The following is a 16,226-nucleotide window of genomic DNA, read 5'->3' as shown; positions in this document are numbered from 1 at the left end:
ATTAAAAAATTATTACACATATTCTGAGATTTTGAACAAGATATTAAATATCCTTCTGTAGTACAATGATATGATAGTTAAGAGTATGAAGTCTGGGATCAGATCGGACTGCCTGAGTTTGAATACTGCCTCAACATTACCTGATTTGGTGGTCTTGGGCAAGGTGTTTAACCTCTGTGCCTGAACGTTCTCTCTGTAAAATGAGGACAATGCTGGTACTTATATAATAGGATTATAGTAAAGATGAAATGAGTTTATGTATTTATAAGTTGCTTAGAATAGAGCCTGCCACTTAGTAAATATTGTATAATGTTTGTTTTTATTAATTTTTGCACAGAGTTCCTTCTTCTGGGTGAGGTGCAATTTATTGAATCTATCATCCATTGCTTGATATTTGGATGTTTTCAAGTTTTTATTATCACAAATTATGAAACTCTTATACTCATTTTTAATGTGTTCATTTTATTTTACTCAGTTAATTAATTTTTAATTGATTTATTGTCTTACTGAAGTATCATCGACATACAATATTATATTAGTTTCAGGTGTATAATGTAGTGATTTGATGTTTATATGTATTATGAAGTAATCACCATGATAAATCTCATTACCATCTGTCACCATATGTAGTTTTTACAATATTATTGATCATATTCCCTATGTTGTGCTTGACAGCTCATTGAAAACAAATCATTTCTTTAGGCTGTATTCCAGGAAATAAAGTTTTTGGACCAATATATATGAACCTTAAAAGTTACTATTATTTATTAGCAGATTTATCTTCAGAAAGGTTGTACCAATGGACACTTCCACCTGCTATACTGAGAGTGTCTGTTTCCGCTTACTTGCCCTTGTTGAGACAAAAGTAGTGGCTTATGTTCTTTTGATTGGCATTTCTTTGATTATGAGCTAGATATTTTTCCATCTGTTTATTTGCAATTTATATTTATTCTTTACAGATTATTACTTCCTGGATTTTACTTCTTTTTACATTTTCTTTTAAAGTAACATTGTTTCTTATCACAGACCTATTGAATACATTTAACAATGATGAAGATGAAGATGGTGAGAATAGTTGTCTGAGGTGTCTAATGCATACCATAGAGGCAGCAGCCTCATGAGGTCAGGTTTTTGTGCCAGATTGGTCCAGCCTCTGATCTATCATCAGAGATATTTTGTCACAGTGTCTCTGTTCTTCAGATTCTTCATTATTACTGTTTTTTGGTTATGCTTCTCTAGCAACAGTATAAATTTGTAGTATAGATAAATAATGTATTGTGCAGATTATTCAGGGAAGGGTTGCCATGAATGCTTCTGGCAATACTGCCAAAATGAGATCTTGCCTCTGAAACTTCAGAAATCATTTTGAACTGATAGGTTTTTGTCAGTGACATTTCATTAGCGAGTTTTCGTCCTTTCATCATGGTAAATATCATGACTACCTGGAAGAGAATCTTTTGGTTTATTAAATTTCTAAGTAGCCACCTAATGGGAAACTGTCAGTAATCCCGTGAACATGTGGTGAAATATTTATTTTTAAAGCCTGGATGTGCAACAGATCTCAGGCACAAGCAGGATTCACTATTTTAATTAGTTTCTGAATGCTGCTACTTCCCCTCTGGCTACTGGCTGCACTGTTGATGAGTGTTGGATATGAACAACAGTTGATATTCTCTGGATATTCTCCATGCAAATCTTGCTGTCTCACAGCAGGCTAAAACATACCTGATAAAAACATGTTTGTAACATAGCACGGAAAGATGTAAACTTTGGAAAATGAAGGGAACGTGCTCTGTTCTGGATCAATGGGTAGAAGTCCAACATTTTAGATTACTGCAAAAAAGAACTTTTTTTTTTTTTTTTTTTAAATCACACCAGAGGTGCCCACCCATAGTGTGGCTCAGCATTTAAAAACTGTCACTGGGGGATCCCTGGGTGGCTCAGCGGTTTGGCATCTGCCTTTGGCCCGGGGTGTGATCCTGGAGTCCCAGGATCGAGACCCACATTGGGCTCCCTGTGTGGAGCCTGCTTCTCCCTCTGCCTGTGTCTCAGCTTCTCTCTCTCTGTCTCTCATGAATAAATAAATAAAATAAAAAATTTTAAAAACTGTCACTGGGATTCTTCCAGCAGAGATCCATTGACCAAGAAATAGAGGTTACTGAATTTAAAATGGAAAAATGCACAAAGATAAACTCAAAATGGATGAAAGATCTAAATGTGAGACAAGATTCCATCAAAATCCTAGAGAAGAACACAGGCAACACCCTTTTTGAACTCGGCCATAGTAACTTCTTGCAAGATACATCCACGAAGGCAAAAGAAACAAAAGCAAAAATGAACTATTGGGACTTCATCAAGATAAGAAGCTTTTGCACAGCAAAGGATACAGTCAACAAAACTCAAAGACAACCTACAGAATGGGAGAAGATATTTGCAAATGACATATCAGATAAAGGGCTAGTTTCCAAGATCTATAAAGAACTTCTTAAACTCAACACCAAAGAAACAAACAATCCAATCATGAAATGGGCAAAAGACATGAACAGAAATCTCACAGAGGAAGACATAGACATGGCCAACATGCATATGAGAAAATGCTCTGCATCACTTGCCATCAGGGAAATACAAATCAAAACTACAATGAGATACCACCTCACACCAGTGAGAATGGGGAAAATTAACAAGGCAGGAAACAACAAATGTTGGAGAGGATGCGGAGAAAAGGGAACCCTCTTACACTGTTGTGAACTGGTGCAGCCACTCTGGAAAACTGTGTGGAGGTTCCTCAAACAGTTAAAAATAGACCTGCCCTACGACCCAGCAATTGCACTGTTGGGGATTTACCCCAAAGATACAAATGCAATGAAACGCCGGGACACCTGCACCCCGATGTTTCTAGCAGCAATGGCCACGATAGCCAAACTGTGGAAGGAGCCTCGGTGTCCAACGAAAGATGAATGGATAAAGAAGATGTGGTTTATGTATACAATGGAATATTACTCAGCTATTAGAAATGACAAATACCCACCATTTGCTTCCACGTGGATGGAACTGGAGGGTATTATGCTGAGTGAAGTAAGTCAGTCGGAGAAGGACAAACATTATATGTTCTCATTCATTTGGGGAATATAAATAATAGTGAAAGGGAAAATAAGGGAAGGGAGAAGAAATGTGTGGGAAATATCAGAAAGGGAGACAGAACGTAAAGACTGCTAACTCTGGGAAACGAACTAGGGGTGGTAGAAGGGGAGGAGGGCGGGGGGTGGGAGTGAATGGGTGACGGGCACTGGGTGTTATTCTGTATGTTAGTAAATTAAACACCAATAAAAAAAAAAAAAAGGACATTATAAGAAAAAAAAAATAAAATGGAAAAATGATCCATGCATTCAGCTGAATCTCAACTCTGAGATTTTACAATTATGTCAATTAAAACATTTTTTTAAAAAATCATGAGACTACTTATCTAAAGCTGTCAAATTCATAGAAACTGAATTTTCACATAAAGTACAATGGTGGTTCCCACAGGTGGTAGGGAGGAGGAAAAGGTAGTCGTTATTTAGTGGGTAGAGAATTTCAGATTTGCAAGATGAAAAAATTCTCGAGATCTGTTTAACAATGTAAATACTTTACATTACTGAAGTGTGTACTTGAAAATGTTTAAGATGGTGAATTTTGTGTTGTATGTTTTTACCACAACAAAAACAAAACAAAACAACCTTGTGCCTACTAAGTTTTGCCCTAGGGTGGGCACTGTAAGGAGCACAGAAATATAAGGCAAGACAGTTCCTGTATATAGTTGGCTTACAGTTCAATTCTGCTGTTAGAACCAAAGTGGTGGCACAGGAACCCAGGCACCCACATGAGCCAGTCATCATGTCATCATTGCTACTGCCACTGCTTCTCCCTTCTTGTTTTCCATTCTCTTGCTAGTGCTTCAACTGAGAGAACCCAACAGGCAGTCAGTTGGTAAGTTAGTCTGAGAAGTGTGGTATGCCATCAGAGGATGGTGCATGGAAGAGAGAATGTGGAATTGAGCAAAAGCAGAAACTATTAGGCACAGTCCACCCCTTTGTCCCTGCTGGACCATACACAGCATTCTACCCCCATCTAAACTTAGACAACAACAACAGCAGCATTCTAATGCTTTTGTGGATGCTACTATCACTTTCACAAATGAAGGCATACTCACTCTTTCTCTGATGAATGAGATACAAAAGTTCCACGGTCAATGCATCCATATTTGGGTGATGTTAATTTTGTTCATAGGTAAGCCCAAATCTTATTTACTTTATAACCTGGAAAACTAAATTGTACAGTGAACTATCAACCAACATTCCTTATATGATATAGGGAAAAGGAAAAGGGGGAAAATGATTTCTATACACAAAATAGGAACAAGGGGATGCCTGGGTGGCTCAGTGGTTGAGCGTCTGCCTTTGGCTCAGGGCGTAATCCTGGAGTCCCGGGATCAAGTCCCACATCAGGCTTCCTGCATGGAGCCTGCTTCTCCATCTGTCTATGTCTCTGCCTCTGTCTCTCATGAATAAGTACATAAAATATATTTTAAAAAATAGGAACAAGAAGAATACAAAAGAAAAGTCATGCAGTTGCTACAGTTCTCACTTCTGTAACTGATCCTAAGCTATAATTGATATAAATGTGTATATATATATATATCTGCATATAGACACAGGATCTACATATATGTAGGTCTATATTTATATCTGTATATTTTCCTTATCCATTTCTATGTTTCTCACTCCTTAAGTAGCCCTTTGCTTTGTAAAAATTCTTTTTCTGCTGGATTGGCACAAATCTTTATTCCTGAAGAGTCTGTCCTTAGATATCTGTCCTTTATTGGTCTGGTAAAATCTTCTATTAACTTTACTACTGGACATGGAAGTAATAAATGGAATCCCAGAGGATCCTCTGGATTACAGACATGCCTGTATTGTTCAGCATAAAGCCTATTTCATCTTGATAATTGGGATCAATCACCCCAGTTCATACAGTAAAACCTTTCTTTGTCCATTGGAGTCTAAAATGACCAGGGGAAAACACAAATTTGAGTTCAGTAGAACCATTCTTGTGCCTACAATGGAAATATTTTCCCTTGAAAATGAATAACTCTAAACCAGCAGAGCCTCAAATCTCAGAGACAGGAAACAAAATTGTGATTAGAATATTTGTTGTAAAAAGAGCAAATTCTCCAACTTTAACCTTTGGTTCCCAGATTTATGTATTCTAGGTATGGAAGAAATAATGTCCTCTATGGGCTGTTGATTCAAAGTGTATACTACATTCTGTAAGATAGTGTCTTAAAGTTTCAAGATGTTATCTCCCAGTGTACTTGAAAACGTGACATAATTGAGCCTTCAGTAGTTGCTTTCACCATTCTGTTAGGTCAACTGCTCCTGAACAATGGAGTATGTGGTAAGACCATAGAATTTCATGTTCATAAGCCAGTTGCTGCACTTCCTTTGTTGAAAAATTGCCTTAGCCAGAAGAAATGTGAGGGGAATTATGATGGAAAGTAAGGCATTGTCTAAGTATGTGAATGGTGGTGCTTGCAAAAGGCAAATCCATATCCAGAATATGTTTATTCCAGTGAAGACCAATCTTTGTCCCCTCCATGATGTAAGGGAACTGGTGTAAGTCAACCCCCTCAGATGGCTAGCTCATCTATCAGGGCTCCTTGTTGGCTTCTGCTCTTGAGAGATTGAGTACTCAGTAATGGTGGGAGCCAGATTTGCCTTGGTGAGTCTATATATAACCTGCTTGATTGCTGCCATGGATACTCTTAAGGAGAAGTCCTTGGATAAAGCACTGGGGTAGCTGGGAAAATAACGCTCACTGACATTCTTAGAATGTATTACCTTGTCTACCTGCCTACTCTGTAGTAGATGCTCTGAGTATGCACATGAGATAGGGATACTTCCAACCCTTCACCCATTCCAAAGGGTCATCCATATACCTATTCCTCTGTCCTCCTTTTAATCAGTTTTTTAATTCTCTTCTTTCTAATCCTCTGACTGTCTGGCCAAATCATTAACCACTAGTTATGAGTAAGTATAGATTTGTGCTTCTGGCCATCTTTCAGTCTAGACAAAGTGGATATCCAGATATACTGTTCCACCAATTGGGAAGATTTTCTTTTTCCACTGTATTTCAGGGAGTGATGATATATAATGGAGAATCATCTATAAAGCATGCCTGAGTCTCTTTTTCCCACTGTCAACAGGGAACTCCACTATTACAGGGAATTCCTCATGAAGTCATTATGTGTAGGTTGAGAGAAAGCATTGTAGGGGGCTGTAAAAATGTGAGTCACCTAATCATGCAATTTGTTTGTACCTTCAGGACATGCTCCAGACCCATCTTACGTGTCACTTTCACTTGGTGACAATGTGGCTACACTTACCTGATTTTATAGCACGGTGGATCAAATGACAGAGTTAGTTTATCTTGGGTAGTTCAGGTCATGTGGTCACCAAGAGTCCAAAGCCAGGAGTCCTACCTCCACAAGAACCTAGGAACCAGCTTTCAAGGGTAAATATCAGTAGCTGTTTCTCAGAGGGAGAAAAGTAGCAGAAAAAGGCTAATTTTGTTCCAAAATGTTAATATTCTAAGTTGTAATTCATATATAGGGCTAGCCCCTAGACTGTTACACCATTGCTTCTTGTACATAGAAGATAGGCCGCAACACTTTTCGGGATTACAGGGAGGTTCATTGGGAATGGAAGCCACAGAATTCTATGTATCTATGAACATATTTTTTTCAAGTTTTCTTAGTTGAACTATGTTCCTTTTTAGTTGATTTTTTTTTCTAGTATTGATCATGGAAATGTACTGAGCGAATTTTAACTCACCTTCCCCCAGTAGGAATCATTATTGCCTTATTTACCTATCGTACCTCCCCCAAATTTGGAAAATACCAGGTGGTTCTTTAGATGCTTTTTCATGCTTCTGAGGAATTTATTGGAAATTTCTTTCTTCTTTCTTTAAATTAAGCAACCTTATTGTAAAACAAAGCACAGAAAGACACCCCCTTTCCAAATCAAATATATAGCATAATAAATGTCCATAAGGCAAAATATTTATAATGACCATGCCATTCAGGAAATTGAAATTTTCTACCCACTCCAGAAGCCCTTTCCAAGTGCCCATTCTCAATTGTAGTCCTTCTACTTTCCTTTGTGAATGACCATTATTCACTTTTATAGCAATCACCCAAACATGTATCCTTAGATAATAGCTTTTAAAAATATTCACTCATTTAAAAAATTGGTGCACCTTTCTTTTAATATAGATTCCCACTCCATCTTTTTCTTTTCTGTATAGTTTAGGTGTGAATGTATCCAGTCCGTTGACCTGTAGTGTTTTTCATACTCTGGATTTTGCTGATTGTGAGTCTTTTTTTTTTTTTTTTAAGATTTTTCATTTATTTATTCATGACAGACACACAGAGAGAGAGAGAGAGAGAGAGGCAGAGACACAGGCAGAGGGAGAAGCAGGCTCCACGCAGGGAGCCCGACGTGGGACTTGATCCCGGGTCTCCAGGATCACACCCCTGGCTGAAGGCAGCACTAAACCGCTGAGCCACCGGGGCTGCCCTGATTGCGAGTCTTGATACATTTTACTGTGTTCCTTTGTCTTCTGTATTTTCTGCAAGGTTGATTTTGAGGTTCGACCAGACTCAGATACAGTTTTTTTGGCAATATTAGAGGAGTATTATTCCATCAGGAAGCATATAATATCTGTCTCACCCCTCTTTTTGTAAAGCTAACAATTGTTGATGCTCAATACTTAAAGGACTTACTTATTTATTAGGATTAGTAAAATGGTGATATTCTAGTTTAGGCTATTTTTTTCATTTATCAGGAGGAATACTTTTATAAAAAATTGTTTCCCTTCCTCTATTTTTGGTCACCCAGTGGTATAGTTCATATAGGAAAGACAAGAAAAACATTTGATTATTCTTCTTTATTTATCAGGTTTTAAAATAATGAATTTGTCTCCTTTCATCCTCCAAAGATGTATAGGCATGTGTGACTTATGGATGTAGGCATGTTCGATGGGCTGCATTTAGTGGCAATTATCTTTTTGAAAGCTCAAAGCCCAGTGGCAGCCTTTTAAAATTGGCTCCTCTTTACTTTCCCCAGATGTCCTTGTAGATATAAAACTCCATGGATTGAAAATTTAAGAGTTAGTTTCTAGATCAGCCTTTTCTTCATTCATTTATGAATAGTTTTTAAACAGGGCACACCCTCTATAGATAGGGAATATGTGCTTTCTGTTTACAAATACTCTAAGCTTTGTATTTAGAGACCAGAGCCCTAGCTTCCTGTTGGGCCATTCTCTCTGGAAATTAGATTGCTTTGCCAGTGTTGTTCACCTTTTCCGGGAAGATTTGGTATTAATAGTTTTCTCTGTAATGACGTATTCTTCTATGAGGCATGTGCTCTTGTCTAGTCAGATATCTGTAATAAAACTGAAAACAGTTGAAACATTGTCTTTTAATTATTCCCCCCTGAAATTCTCTATGTAATCCAATAAATATCTATAAATTAACCTTCAGGGAAAATTTAATTAATCTTATTAAATATGAGATTGCCTCGGGCTTTTTTGTGTGTGAGGTAGAAGAATTTGCATTAAAATTAACTTTGCCTTCAAAATGTAATTTCCCATCTTCAAAGAAAACTTATCACATCCCTCCTCTTTTGGTAGCTGCTTTTCCTTTAGCTCAAGTGCTGTGTTTTCAGTTTTCATCTTCTCAAGCTTGGACAATTCTGAACATTTAAACTCTCATTTCTGTTTCTGTGACACAGGCTTTCTGGCAATAGGGCTCCAAGAAAATCTGACAGAAGTAATACTCAACCCAGCAGACAAAATCAGAACTATCAACAAGAGAGAACAAAAGTGGTTTTAAAGCTTATGATATCAGTTACTGTGACAATTTCCTTTTGGTTTATATCATTCATGTTTGCAGACTGGCTAATATAAGTTTACACTTGTGGGTGTTCTTATTGTAGAAAACTGTTCAATAAAAGATCTTTTTGATTCTCTGGCCTTAAGTCTTTAGTTTGACATTCAAGGCCCTCCATGGCCTTATTACTGTCCTTCTCAAAAACCCTCAATGACTATTTGTTGCTTAATGGACTGAGCACACACTTTTCACTGTGGTTTCAATTTACCTCTCCAGGCTCGTCTCCTGTCTTTCCAATGGATACCTCTTCAGATCAGCTACATTAGATTGCTTCCATTTTCCTGGCATACTGTTATGCTTTACTACTTTGGCCTTTGTGCTTACAGTTTTTTTCCATTTGGAATGACCTTCCCTTCCAACTCTATGTACAGAAATACAATTATTGTTTAAGATCAATTTGAAAAATGTTGCTCCTTCATGAATTTCTTCTTGATTCCTCCAAAGGAATTACTTTATCCTACCTTTGAACTCCAAGCAATTTATGGATGGCAGTTGTTTTGTGTTATTTTGTTACATGATTAAATGAACATTGCTATTACCATGATTTATGTATTTGTCTAATATATCCGCTCAAGGGAGATAAATAGGATGACCATATATCCAAATATCCCTGAGATAGTTCCAGTTTTCCTGGGATAGTCCTAGCATCCTGTCTGTTAGCATCCTTTTTCACTATCAAAAGTATGTTCATTTGAATAATAAATTAAGTAGTCACTCTTAGAATAAGTTACTGGAGGATTGGGGGCTGCATTCATACCAATGTTTGAATCTCTGGTCATTTATCAGGAGGGGCAGTACAAGGGCAAAGAAGTTCATAGAAAGGAGACTGCCTGTGCAGGGGCCACTGTGCGGAGGCCATCAGGAAATGCTGAAGAGATTAGTTTGAGTCTTCCCTGTTCTACCCTCCTACTGGCACTGCCCAGAAGCTGTTACTTTTCTATCAGAAGCCTGGGTTCCCTGAGGGCTTCATAGACCATCTCAATATGAAAAGGTGTGGACATTGTTTCCCCCTCAGGTCAATGCAGTTAGAGCTTCAAAGGAGAATATTTAGTGGATACATAAAAGGGACTTTATTTCCTTACTTATTATTATTTCTTTTTCATTCCTTTTTATTTTTAAAATTGACCTACAGAGAAGTTGACAGAATAGTACATTAGTCACAGCTTCTTCATTTTGCTGCATGTGCTTTCTCTCTCTTGTTTGTTCCACAGATACACACATTGGATTAAGTTTGTGTTCAAGTGGAATTGATCTATAAATATGCACATTCTTTTTTTGACCCACTTGAATGTAGGTTAAGAACATCATGATATTTCACCCCTAAATACTTCCACATGCTTCTCCTGACAACAGGGACATTATTCTACATAACTGCAGTGTCATGATTATACCCAAGCCAATTAACAATAATTTCCAAATCACCCAATATATAGTCCATATCGAAATGCTCTTAAGCAGGTTTTAAGACCGGAAGCCATTTGATCCATTGTGCTTCTTCTACCTCTTTTGATCTTGCCGTCTCTGTGTGTGTATACAGGGTGTGTGTGCTTAAGTAATACGTACTGTAAACATGCAGTGTTTGAAATTCTGCCCCTTTTCTTCCTCGGAGAATTTTGCTTTTACCCACTCAGTTTCTTTTTCCTCTCCAATTCTCTAAAGATAGTTCCATCTTTGCCAGGTCTGCTCTTTGCTTTTTATAATTGAGTGATGGAGAATCTGAGATGAGTTAATGGGCTGGAGTAAAGGAAAGGTGGGAGGAAAAGTGGGTGCCTTGCAAGATGGTCCCAGGCTTTAGAAAGACCAAGGTTCCTCCCGATAACCCACCCGACCCAGTAGCTTTAAGATGTGGGGGCTTGGAGAGGAATGGAAGGAACTTTTACAAAGTAAGTGAAGCTCACAGTACCATGAGTTGGTTGAAAAACTTTTATTGTGTGCTAGGCACTGTGCTAGCCTTTGGAGGTAAACTTTGGACCTGAACCGTCTCTACTTCACAGAGGTAAGTGTCCATTGAGGGTAATGGGCTTAGAATGAATAACCACAATGATAAACATATAACCATCAGCCATGATTAGGTACAATAGGGAAAAGAAGAGTAGTCTACAGAATGTGTAGCAGAACCAGATTTTCTTTTGGGAGGTTAGAGAAGGTCTCTCACAGGGAGTCATATTGAACTTGAGACCCAAAGAATGAGTTCAAGTTAGGTAAGTGCAGAGTAGTTAGAAAAGGGCCTCCAATGTGTACAAATGGCTGCCTGGAGGAGGGAAGCAGACCCTCCAGAGGGCTGGTACAGCTGGTGCTGAGCAGTGGAGAATGGGGAGAGTATCAGGTGAAGAGAGAGGTAAGGGACAGACTGCGTTGGCTCAAGGGGGAATTTTCATCTTGAAAGAAGCAGAATTGTTAGATGGACCCTTTTGGAGGTGGGATGGGGAGGAGTTGCTTGATTAGAGGACATAGAGACCTGGATATCACAATCATTGGAAAACTATAAGCAGTGTGACAAGGCTGGAGCATGGAGTATGAGGGGGGGACAACATGTTGAAGTTTAAATCCTTCCTGTAAGTTACCCATTTAAGAGTGGGCCTGAGCAGGCAAATGACATATCAAATGTGTATTTGAAAAAGATAAATGTCAAGGATAGTTGAATTAATTGAAGACATTGAAGGCTAAAAGACCTTGAAATTGCCCACAGTAGATAGAGGGTGAGGGCTTGATCTAGGTAATAGAAGTAGGGACAGAGAATAGGAGACCAATTTGGTTATTGATGAGAGGAAGAGTATTAAATAATGTTCAGGTTCCTGGCTTGTGTGATAAGTAGAAAGGGATAGCCAGAGAATAGATGATACGTGCTAAGTGCTTGTGGGAGATCCAGGCTGATGTTAACCAAGTAACTGATTAATTAGTGTTTTCTGACACTGATGGAATTCTCTCTGAACATTTTTGATATGTTAGCATGGTATTTATTGAGAGTTGGAAACACGCAAGCTACTTATAAAGGAGTACTTATATTTTACAACTGACAGATTGCTTTACTCTGAATGGCTCATGACTGACTTATTTTTTTGTATTCGAGAGACGTTTGACTTGTCACGGTTTTGAAAATATGTTATTTTTGGTATGTTTAGATGGTGGTTTTTCAAAAACAGTTAAATATTACAACTAGGCTTGCTGCGTTTTGTTTTTTCCCCCATTCAGTTTCCAATTAAATATACAAGTATAACATCTGGCACTCTTCTTTTTAAGGACTCTGAAAAAAGAGCTGCAAGGATTAGACTTAGCACTTGACAAATCATCCAACTGTAATATTTTCATCTAGAGTTGAGTCTGAAGCTGACTGAAATGGCCATGTCAGGAACAGTACTGTGTAATGTCACAGAGGAGCCACTTAGGAGTATTCCTAATATGGTCGGGGCATTCTTGAGATGCATGGAATAGCCCATTCGTATGGTATCATCCAAGATGGGAATGCAGCCATAACGTGTCAAGTGACAGGATCCACAGAGCACTTCTTTTCTGTTATTTGTCAGACTTACAGCCCCCTTGGCTGATAATGGCAGTGCTTTCTTCTTTCTTTGCTTCATTTTTCAATAGCAAATCCTTGGACTCTGAACTGGAAAGTCCCTTTCCCGCTTGAAAGTCATATATTCTTAGAGTTGGAAGGGACGTCAAAATTATCTTAATCTGAACTCTGGCATTTTTGCACATGAGAAAAATGAAACACAGAAAGGTTAAGCAATTTAGCCACAGTCATCCAGACAGTTATTGAATTCTCCAGCCCACCTACAGTCGCCCTTCCAAATGGGCAGAATGGCAGCCTCCCTCTTTCTTTTAGTTTATTTGCCAGAAGTTTTTTTCACAGTATGGCACCACTTGGAAATAGCCTAATTCCTCTGAAAGGAGAAATGACATGTTTTACTCAGAAAACTTATTTTTATTTTTTTCCAAATGGGTTTTTATCCTAACCCAGTGTGACTCCCCTCTTCTGAGAGAGCTTTCACAGCACTGTGTGACACCTCTCTAATGGCCAGTGCTGCCCAGTTGGATGTCTACAGAACAGTTACAGCAAAACTCCATGCATTTTAGAGCATGGCATTGCCTCCAAATTCAGGAAAGCAGAGATGCTAGAAACTGGTCAGCACCTTTGCCCGACTCCTTGGAACAGATGATACTGGGAACTTCCCTAGAAGCAACCATTTTTCAAAATGAAACTTTTGAAAGGATCCTTGATTCTTGCAATTAAAAATCTCACACTTGTCTCATAGGACTGAGCATCCCTGTGACTCCTGAGGCCTGTAGTCTTCGCTGCCACCGGAGAGCCAGTGTTGGGTAGGTGAGGTGGGACCTGGAGCATGGCCTAGGTAGGAAAAGTAGGAAAGATTTGAAAATGAGTTTGAGTGAGAAGAGGGAAATTTACTGTTTACCATCTCAGCTTGTAGGGAAAGGATTTGGGAGCCCTGTGCTCAGGGAACATATGTCTGCTCAGTCCTTTCTCTCTTAACAGAATAATCCTCTGGGTATGGGGTTAGGGGCAGAAGCAGGTGGTAAGCATTGCTCTGGCTCTGTTGTCTGTGTTCTGAGACTAAGTGCTGGGGTTTAGGAAGCCAAAAATCTTCTCTGCCCCTGCAGGAACATCTCTTCTGTGAGGTGATGGACACTACAGGATCCTCCTTCTGGAAAAAGGGAGGGTCTCAGGGGATAAGACGAGGAGGGGGAAACATCAATTACTAGCTCCAAACAGAATCCTGCTATATTTGTAAGAGCTCAGTTAAAGGAAAACAGGGACTGCTTAGTGCAATGTTCTTAATCTGAGCTGTTTCCAAGAGCAACAAATGAGTGCTGTTATCTGAGCTATGCACACAGAATGATGAGAAAATGCATCCTGGTGGATTATCCTCAAATCTTTGGAGTAAACAGAATTTTTCTTCTTACTGTAGCAAAGCTTAGTTCTGTACCAAAATGGTCGTAGAATATTGGAATTCTATGGGAACACAGAGATGATGCGTACTGGGTCTTCTCCGTCTTCCGAGGTCTAGTCTTGCCCCTACTCCATGTTGTTCTGAGCCCAGGGACAGGGATCTCCAAGGATCACACCAATGAGTTTATCTGCCCTCTGGCTTCCCCTTGGATTTGGCCATTAGAAAGTATCTACTTCACTATTTGTTGGCAGTTTCCTTAACCCTGTCCAAATAACCCCTTCATTAAAACTCCATTTGAGTGTGTAATCTCTTTCTTCCTGGGACCCTGAATATGACTGTTTTACAGATGAGGAAACTGGCTCACAGAGAGGCCCACTGGATTTTCCGGTGGTATCTCTTTTCTGCTCCTTTTCCCTGCATAGTTGAGCATTCATACATTGAGACCCCAAGACCCTGAAATCCTGGATTGGGAATGAGGGAACCTCTGGCACTATAGTTTGGTCTGCTCTAACATGATGGCACATTTCTAAGAATTTTCCTTTTACTTTAAGATGGTGTTCTCAAAAATGGTATTTTACAGGTATATTCCTATAATGGAATAGTGTTTGGCCTAAAAAGAAAGAAATCCTGTCATTTGCAACAACATGGATGAACCTTGAGGGAATTATCCTAAGTGAAATAAGGCAGTCCTGTGTGATTCCACTTACAAGAAGTATATTCAATTATACAAGAATGACAAGTTCTAGAGAACCTGCTATACCACGTTGTGCCTCTAGTTAACAACACTGTATTATATGGCTGAAAGTCTGTTAAGTAGGTAGATCTCTCTCATATCTTTTAATCATACACACAGAATAAGAAGGAAAAAAAAGTATTTTAATAGGCTAAAAAGCAATTAGGGAGAGGACACACCTTGGGAAGGACTCTGTCCATGAGGGCATGGCTGGACTAGTGGAAAGTTGAGAAATGCCTTCTTACTCCATGGTGGAAGCACCAATGCCAAGGCCTGGCTGGAGGAGGGTGGCTAAATTTATCCTCTACCCCTCAGCCCAGTGCCTAGAGCACCTATCTCCCTATTTCAGTGTGTGACAAGTCAAAATTTCTGGTTATGCTTTTGACTGTGTGTGTGTGTGTGTGTATATGTGTGTGTGTGTGTGTGTGTGTGTGTGTGTGAGAGAGAGAGAGAGAGAATTTGCATTCTTCCTTTTATGAACTTTCCTAAATTATCTGAAGAGTCTTTTTTAACCTCTCGTATTTTGTTGATTCTAAGACAAGTTTTATTTTTCTCACATTTTGAAACTCTGTTACCAGAATGTGTCTACAACCAAAAGCACCTTTTGTTGCAATTGGTCAGGTGGCAGTTGTGCTGTAGTTACATTGTCTGGGCATGTGTGAACTTGGTAGTTCTGGTAGCATGACAAGACAACTGCAACCCCGTCTTGTTTCAGTCAGCGATCCCTTTGAGGGATCTGAAAAAGGAATCTAAGTCCTAAGTGTTGACTGAAATCCTATGGCATCTATTAGTAAGATTTTCTTGCCAACACTTACGGAAAAGTATCAAAAGCTTAGAAGAAAATCCCAAATATAATACATGAGTTCTCTTTTAGGAAATGTTGCATTACTAAAGCTCTTGGTGGCAGAGAGGACAGTATTGTGTAGGAAAATACACTCAAATATGTGTCAAATATGATTCAAAGAGTGGCTTCTGAATGTGAATACCTAAACCAAAGTAAATTTGCATAGCAATTTATTCCACCCACTTTTTCATGTTTTCCTTTTATACTGATATGATAAAACTCAGGTCTTACATAAGTCCAGTAGAGCTCTTTAAATAAGTATGAAATAAAAATTCTAAATCATAGTGTTGCATCACAGTTTATTGTGCAGCCGATTTTCTTTCCCTTATCGCTATATGAAGCAGCATTGTCTCTTACAATCAATGAATCTTAATAATCAATGATATGTAGTAGTAAAGTAGAAAGTCTTTTAAATTGGCAGCATGAATCAAAAGATAAGTTAGAAAGTTAAGAAGTGAGGGATTAGTTTAGTAATTCTTTTATTCTATAAATATTTATTAAGTTTTACTGTAAGAACAGGCCTGGGTGAGGCATAAAGATATAGCTGTGAACAAAACAACTGTGATTCCTGGGCTCACAGGTAAGGCAAGATATACTGAATTAGTAGTTGCATGAATGACGTTACAGAAGAGTGCCGACTTCTTTGAAGTGTAAATGGAGAAACTTAAGATGGTCCAGCGGAGTAGATGGCTGACTGAGGAAGTAACACTTGAGTGCAGAATGGAAGGAAAGTAGGAATAAGTCAGGTGG

At 38.7% G+C, this 16,226-nt stretch overlaps 1 protein-coding gene across 7 annotated transcripts in view; it reads left to right on the top strand.

The window, feature by feature from the left end:
• The window catches only part of NCALD (neurocalcin delta), a 370,293-nt gene that overhangs the window by 97,950 nt on the left and 256,117 nt on the right, over positions 1-16,226 (top strand). The window lies entirely within an intron of this gene.

This window comes from Canis lupus, chromosome 13 (assembly GCF_011100685.1).
Source record: "Canis lupus familiaris isolate Mischka breed German Shepherd chromosome 13, alternate assembly UU_Cfam_GSD_1.0, whole genome shotgun sequence".
NCBI lineage: Eukaryota > Metazoa > Chordata > Mammalia > Carnivora > Canidae > Canis > Canis lupus.
This window is presented reverse-complemented; position numbering and strand designations above follow the sequence as displayed.